The sequence below is a fragment of the Vombatus ursinus genome, unplaced genomic scaffold (genome assembly GCF_900497805.2).
Source record: "Vombatus ursinus unplaced genomic scaffold, bare-nosed wombat genome assembly UNPS02004868.1, whole genome shotgun sequence".
NCBI lineage: Eukaryota > Metazoa > Chordata > Mammalia > Diprotodontia > Vombatidae > Vombatus > Vombatus ursinus.
The window spans coordinates 1,776,431-1,785,103 of NW_020944646.1; the positions used below are offsets into that span (position 1 = coordinate 1,776,431).

The 8,673-nt window shown below is 35.8% G+C and overlaps 1 pseudogene; it reads left to right on the forward strand.

The window, feature by feature from the left end:
* The first annotated feature begins 2,295 nt into the window (after positions 1-2,295).
* Positions 2,296-2,722, forward strand: LOC114028178 (annotated as a pseudogene).
* Positions 2,723-8,673: the final 5,951 nt, after the last annotated feature.

The window sequence follows — 8,673 nt, forward strand, 5'->3', positions numbered from 1 at the left end:
ACTAAATATAAGAGTAGCTTGAGGCAAAATATATTATATTATATTATATATATATGTAGATATATAGATATGTATATACATATATATGTTTATGCATGTATATAAGTGTATATGTATGTGCATATATGTATGTGTGTATGTAATATACATGTGTGCATATACACATACACAAATAACAATAAATAATTCCTACTTAGTTCCTAGTGATTGAAACTTCTACAAAGAGCAATGGTGGCTGAGATTCAGGTGAATTGACTTGTCCTTAGAGGCTCCTCTTCATACTGACCCAAAAATGGGAGTAACAGACAGTTCTTGGTTTCTGTTCCCTTTCATGTTTTTGCTTGGATATTTTTTCTGGAATACTGAGAAGGTTTGAAGGGAATGAGATTGGGGAGTTATTTATCTTTGCTCACCAAACAATTGGTCTATGATAACTTTGGACAGTAGTATATGATAGAGGTAGACAGGTTTTCTGAAAGGCGAATGACTAGGAAAGGTTTCTTAGACCAAGAGATGGCAGTGACTAAGGCACTACTAGATTTCTTCCAGAAAAATATGAAATGAGCAAACATGCAAACATACTTTGCTTCAAAAAGGAGTTCATAGAAAATGGTCCTGAATTCTAATTTCCTATGTAGAGAAGTGTGTTTGGAGCTGGGAGAGGGATTTCTAGGCAACATAATCCTAAAATTTAGCCTTTTATCAAGAAAAAAGGGCTTTTTCCCGAGCAATATTAACTTAGGAGTAACTTCCTGAGCAGTATTAACTTAGGACTCAGGAGTGACCTCAAGTTGCAGAGTTTACAAGATCAGAAATTTGCAAATCAGATTTTCTAAATCAAGTACTCAATATTGTATCCATAAACTTTAAAACTTTAACTTCTGGTAACTATATTTCAAGGGGGAAATAGGTGGCACGGTAGATAGAATGCTGGCCCTGGAGTCAGGAAGACCTGAGTTCAAATCTAGCCTCAAACACTTATTAGCTATGTGATTCTGGGCAAGTCACTTAATCCTGTTTGCCTTATCTGTAAAATAAGCTGGAGAAGGAAATAGCAAACCATTCCAATATGTTTGTCAAGAAAACCCTAAATGCAGTCACACAGAGTCAGACAAAACTGAAATGATTCAACAATAACAAAACTATATTTCAGAATAATTTATTTTCTTTGTAATCCTATGTATTTTATTTCATCTATTTTAAAATTTTATTCTGATGGTCACTGGACCATCAGAGAGGTCTATGACACAAATAAGCTTTAAGAATTTCTTCTAGAGAGAGATCATGATTAGTCTGAAAGATCAGTGAAGGAGAACAATGACTTCCAGAAGCAGGGGTCCTGGTCCTTGTTACTCCTCACTATTTCAGTGGGTTTTTATGTTGTGTTAGTATGCTGATTTTTTGACAATACAGGCTAGTAGAATGAGGTATTGTTTATTCAGTAACCTCAAAATATGTGTCTTCCAGGAAAGAAATTTATGGGCTATTTGGTGGTGCTTTATGTGTTCTGTGTGTCTATTTGTTAGTACCTATGAATCCTTTACTCTTTTGCATTATCGACAGAGTAAACTAAAAGCTCCCATCTCTCAAATGCATTTATTACCTTGAATGCTTTTGTGGGTGCTGGCATCTTTTGACTAAATTTGGGAAAATAGACAGGAACTATCTCTAAGCTATATGTGGAAGGTTTTTCTAGAGTAAACAACAGGTAGAGGGAGGGGGGAGAGAGAGAGAGAGAGAGAGAGAGAGAGAGAGAGAGAGAGAGAGAGAAAATTATCCCTTTGGTTAGCTTCTATCTGTGAAAGTTCAAAGGCTTGGGTTGAGGGGCAGGGTTGAGGGCTATGATACAGACCTTAATTTTTCAAGATAACATATTACTGAATGAACAATTATTTGTAAATGGCTAGTTGAAGTGAGATAGCTTTGTATTATAAACATAAACCAAAAGCGACTTCTGAGTTTGAAACTACTGGTCTCATGAAAAAGAATCTGAAGATGAGAATTAGAAAAATGATGTCTACCAGTTGCTAGCTATGTCACCATGAATAAACCACACGAGCTCCCAAGGTCTCAATTTCCTCTTGAAAATCTCTATCTTCCTATCATATCTGTATCTAATAAGCAACATATGAAATTGCATTAGAAAGATAAAATATGGCCTTTCCCACCCCCCAACCCCCTCTTGCTCGCTCCGCCATTGACAGGAGCAGACTGAGCTGACTCTCCTGGCTTCAGGGTCAGCGGGGGTCAGTGCCACTACTGCTACCCCCATCGCGAGCAGAAGACGGAAACATAATGAGCCCGAGTGGCGCAATCGCCAGGGGCGTGTGCGGGGCTCTCTACATCTGCTACTGTATTTACTTCAATCGCAAGAGACGAGCCACCCCAAATTCAAGAACAGGCTCTGAGAGTGAAGCAGGAAACAAGCTTGCTAAAGAGAGAGCTGGGCTTTCCAAGTTACCTTATCTTAAAGATGCATAAGCTATTCAGGTCTTCCTTGAAGAAATACGACTTGGTGAAGAATTACGATCCTAAGGTGAATAGGAAAAGGGTGTTTGCCACTTGACAAATGTCATTGCTGTCTGTGGGCAGCCACAGTAATTATTGCAAGTTTCACAGGAAACTTCTATCACCAGTGTTCCAGATGCTTCTGACTAAGCTGCCAACAATTAGCTGAAGAATTGTGAGTGTACAGAGCTTGACCGAAGATGATGTGGAGTAAGAAGCATGTCAACATAATAAAATCTTAACAATTTTAATTAAAAAAGATAAAATTTGAAAAATAAGATACTGTTATCGAAGTATTCTATATATAATAGTGATATTCATATGAAATGTCACTTTTGCAAATACTCTTTTTGTTGATGTAAAAAAGAGTTATTGAAATTTGTGATGCTATATGAGTGCTATAGACCCTTTCAAGTATTAACATGAACTGATCCAGTCAGTGAAATTGTATATTGAGCAATAGCTTTAACATTGACACAATTCTCAAATACTGACAATATACCACATTATTTGATCCATTTCCCTTGGCTCCTATGAGAAAGGCAGAAACAATTTCACTGGTGCAACAAAAAAGATTTCTCTTTTGAAATGCCACTGTAGACATAGGCTTTGATCTTGGTATCTAGACAGGACAAGATTATCATATTTCATGCACTTCTGTACCTGCATAAACTAGAGAAGGATGAAAATTCATTGCCTTTACATAAATTCCAACTGGAATAAAAGACAAAGCTATAGAATTCTTTTACTATGAATAATAATGAATCCTTAGCATTGAGACTAGAGCATAGCACTGAGACTTTACAACCTAAATGTATTGTAAAATGTACTAGCACGTCATATTTGCAGTTCTTGATTCATGGACACTAAGGATTTAATGCACCAAAATCCTTTCAAAATTACTGCATGTGTAGCAGTGCTCTCTTTTCAACAAAATAGGCAATTATTATTGTAAAAGATTATTCTTAACACCTTTCTACATACTCATCAGCCCCCTTGGATCAATGAAATTATCAGATCATCTTACATTTGAATGATAGGTTCATTTATCAATTGTTTTAATAGATATAATAGATTATTGTTAGCATTTATAATGGTTAAGGTTGGCAGAGCACTTAGAGATGTTGGTATATTTATAAGACCAGAGAACAGAAAGGGACTTTAGAGATCATTTTACAGATGAGAAAAATAATGCAAAGGGAAAGGAAGTGTCTTGCCCAAGAGTAACACATATAGTAAGTGGAAGAAAAATGATTTGAATCCAACTCCTCTGACTCAGTTGCCCACACTGGTTCTATTGCATCATTTCATTCCATGGTAAACATCAATCTGCACAGTTTTTTCTAATATGGTACACCATGCTGCATTGACTATTGCCTCTGATATTTACTGACTTCACTGTTGTCCCAATTAAAAAGATCCTAGGTGCCAGAACAGCCTTCAATTATAGGAAGCCATATTATAGCCTCCAATTTCTGAGGTAGAACAGTTGTTCTCTACGTGTGTGTATGTATAAGTTTGTGTGTGCATTATGTGTATGATGAGCTTCTTTGGTAGTCTTTGGAAGCCTATGCACCCATTATCAGAACAATGTTTTTAAATGAATAAAATAAAATACATAGGATTACAAAGGAAACCAATTATATAAAAAAATTAGTTATCAAAATAAACCCATTAAGTTTGTGAATGCCTTGAAGTATATCCATAGAACTTGGAAATGGGAGGACTACAGATAATGAATACCTGATCTAGATAAAAGTCTTGCTTTAGTTGTAAATAGTCATCTTACAAAGTGCCATTTTATTAGCTGTTTTATTAATGGACTAGTAAGTAAATAATTTCTTGTTTCTTCAAAACACCTTTGATAGCTGGGTTTAAATATATAAATGTGGCTAAATGAATTCAACTGCATATTGGTAGAAGAAGAAAGGCAGTACCATTCTGTCTTGAGAGAGATTGAAAATACAGATTATGAAGCCTTAAAATTCTTCATAATTCAGTGGAAACTACATGCAACACATTCTTCCCTATATTTAGTCAGCATTGAGACACATATTTCAAAGGAACCATCGTATTCCAATTTCAGTAATTGGTATTTCTAAGCATGTCCTTCTTCATCTTTAAAGCTTCAAAGTAAATTGAGAATGAGGTAAGATTAGCTATTCAAAATGAACTCAAATTAGCATACACTAATAGGAATCTAATGATGATGAAATCATAATATTTATGTATGGCAATTCAGTATACTTGATAGAGTGGCTTTGGAGTCAGGTAGACCTGGGTTCAAGTTCTGTCTTTGATATCTAGAGTCCATGGGCCCTAAGACAACTCACAGTGCCTCAGGAAAGTCTCTAAGAATATAAATTAGAAAAGCCTTGCTAATTTGCATTGGAAAGAATTCCCACACCAGGAGTTCCTCTCTCATTGATGAAGTCACAGATCTAAATGAAACAACAGAATTCTCTATATGGAGGTAAGGAAAAGACAAAATCTCAACTATAAAGTGTTTCATATAATTTCATTAAATAATGTGTAAAATGTTAATCTTGTCAAGGTGAGTCAAAATTATAGCACATTCAACAAATTAAAAAAAACTATATCAGCCTTCTAGGATTTCCCTTTTAGGAAGTTGGAGCACATCTAGGGAAAACAATCAGGAAGGTAAAAGGACACAAAGCTATATTCACTGAAAGGGATAGGGACCTTATGCTCAGAAAGAATAGAATATGATGCTTATCTTCAACTCCTTGAAGTATTGATATTTTGGAATGAGACAGACCATGTTTTCTCCTGCTCTTCAAGTGATGAATGAGGAGAATCTGAGTTCAAAGTACAAGTAAAGTGATTTCAGTTTGATATAAGAGAAATCTCTTAACTATTAGCACTATCCAGCACTGGTTTATCTCAGGCATTAATAAGTTCTCTCCATCATTTGCAACCATCATATTCAAGCCAGATAATCTTTTTATTAAGGAAGTACAGGGAAATTAAGGTCAGGTATCATTTAGATTCCACTAGCTCCTTACAAGTGCTGAGATTTGAGGATTTTATTTTAAAATGGTCACTTACTCAAGTGTGTTTATAGTTCTTCTGTGTAGTTACAATTGTAATTTTTATTCCATTAAAGATTTTGCTTATATTTATTTGAAAATGCCATATGCTAAAATGTATAAGCTATTCTCTTTGTCCAAGTTTTTTTTTTAATGATTTAATAGTGCAATTAATAATAGCCCAAATTATACATACCCTAAGGTACTTTTGCATACATTATCCAGATCTAAAGAATAAAGAAAAAAATATATATCTTGCAGAACTATAGACAATAATTAGAATACTTTATAAATGACCAAAAAATAATCATAGTAGCTCAGATTTATAACAGTACTTTGTTCTTTCTTCACCATAGCCCCCTGAAGTAGGTAATGAAAGAATAATTACTTCCATTTTTACATATAGGAAAATGTCTTAGAGAGATTAGCTGAGTTGCCAAATGTTTCATTGCTAGCAAGCATCCAAGCCAGCACTTGAACTCAGGGCTCATGATTACCACTTCAGTTGTCTTCCTACACCAGAGGGGTCAGACACATGGCACATAGATCACATGTGGCCCACAACATTCCCAAAGCCAACAGGAAACACATTAAAATGTAATTGGGAGAGAGTTCATTCAGGAACCAAGATGGTGGAGTAAGCAGTAAATCACCATAACTTTCCCATATTCACCTCCAAATAACCATAAAATGCCTCCCCAAAACAAATTCTGAAACAGTAAAACCAGTGAAAAGATATGGTGAAACAATCTTTGAGCCAGAGAAACTTGGAAGATCAGTGGGAAAGGTCTGTCTCACTAAGGTAAAAGGGAGTGCAGTACCCGACAGGAAGTGTTCCAGAAAGCCAGCAGCAACCCCTCACCTCAGCAAACCAGTGGTAGATCTTGAGCCCCAGTGTAGTGGAGCAGTAAATACCAACACCAGGACCCCACATGTGCCACAGCATAGGCAGGGGAATGGGCAGACTACAGCTCTGAGAACCAACATGTGCTTCAGTATACCCCCAGGAAACAGGTAGACACCAATCCTATGGGGGCCTGAGCAAACATGCAGCTATGCCAGTGGCCAGATCACCACATGCTTCAGTGTATCACCAGGAAATGAAGAAACACCCCACTGGCCTCAGCACAAGCCAGACACCAGCACTAGGACCCAAGCTGAACATGAGGTAAATTGCCAGACCCTACAACCTCCAGCAGTGCCAGCCACCTCCAACCCCCTCAGCACAGCACCAGACATGAGGGTTTCCCATGGGCCTCAATGTAACATCAGTGCAGAATCAGGTAAACAGGCAGGGCCTGTCAGCCCTGGCACAAAAAGCCCGAGACAGTGTCCTTTCACCCCAGGATCAGATCTCAAATTTAAAAGAAAGGAAAAAGACCAAAAAAAGATGAGCAAAAAAAATAAAAAAAGAATCTGGCTATGGAAAGTTATCATGGTGACAGTCTTGTGATCAAGACACAAACTTAGAAGAGGACAACAGTGTCAAAACACCTAAGGGCAAAACCCCAAAGAAAAACAGGAAGTGGTCTCAAACCCAGAAAGAACTCATGGAAGAGCTCAAAAAGGAGATTAAAAATCATATAAGGAAGATAGAAGGAAAAAATGGGAAAAGAATGATGCAAGAGAATTGTGAAAAAAGAGTCAACAGCTTGGAAAAAGAAAACAATTGTTGAAAAAGTAGAATTGGCCAAATGGAAAGGGAGATACAAAAATACACTGAAGGAAATAACTTCTTAAAAGTACAGTTTCCCAAATAGAAAAGAAAATAGGAAAGCTAATTGATGAAAACAACTTCTTAAAACTTGGAACTGGGCAAGTGGAAGTTAATGACTCTATGAGATCAAGAAAAAAAAAAACAAACAAATTCGAAAGAATGAAAAAAAAATAGAAGAAATTATAAAATCCCTCATAGGAAAAGCAACTAACCTGGAAAATAGATCCAGGAGATACAATATCAGAATCACTGGACTACCTGAAAGCCATAATCAAAAGGAGGACCTGGACAGCATCTTTGAAGAAATTGTCAAGGAAAACTGCCCTGATATCCTGGAACCACAGGCCAAAATAGGCATTGAAAGAATCTACAGTCACCTCAGGAAAGAAATCACCACCAATGAAGAAGAAATTATAGCAATCATTAGGAAATATTTTACCTAATTATGTGCCAATGAATCTGACCATCTTAGTGAAATTGATGAATATTTAAAAAAATTTAAATTACCCAGATTAACAGATCAGGAAATAGAATGCTTAAATTACTCCATTTTAGAAAAAGAAATTGAATAAGTCATTAACAAACTCCCTAAGAAAAAATCCCTAGGACCAGATGGGTTCACAAATAAATTCTACCAAACATTCAAAAAAAATTAATTCCAATACTATATAAACTATTAGGAAAAATAGGTGAAGAAGGCGTCATACCAAATTCCTTTTATGATACAAATACGGTACTAATACCTAAACCAGGAAGAACCAGAACAGAGAAAGAAAATTATAGACCAATTTCCCTAATGAATATTGATGCAAACATTTTGAACAAAATAATAGCAAGGCAATTACAGCAATATATCACAAAGATTAGACACTAGGACGAGGTGGGATTTATACCAGGAATGCAGAGTTGGTCCAATATTAGGAAAACTATCAGCATAATTGACTATGTCAATAACAAAACCAACAGAAATCATATGACTATCTCAATAGATGCTGAAAAACTTTTGCCAAAACATAGCATCCATTACTATTAAAAAACAATATAGAGCTTAGGAATAAAGGGAACATTCCTTAAAATGATAAGCAGTATCTATCTAAAACCATCAGTAGGCATTATCAGTAATGGGGATGAGTTAAAATCCTTCCTGATAAGATCAAGAGTGAAGCAAGGATGCCCATTATCACTACTATTATTTAATATAGTACTTGAAATGTTAGCTATAGCAATAAAAGAATCAACTAAAAAAAGTACTTGAAATAATTAACAACTTTAGCAAAGTTGCAGGATATAAGATAAACCCACATAAATCATCAGCATTTCTTTATGTGGCCAACAAAATCCAGCACCAAGAGATAGAAAGAGAAATTTCATTTACAATATCGGGAGACAATATTAAAT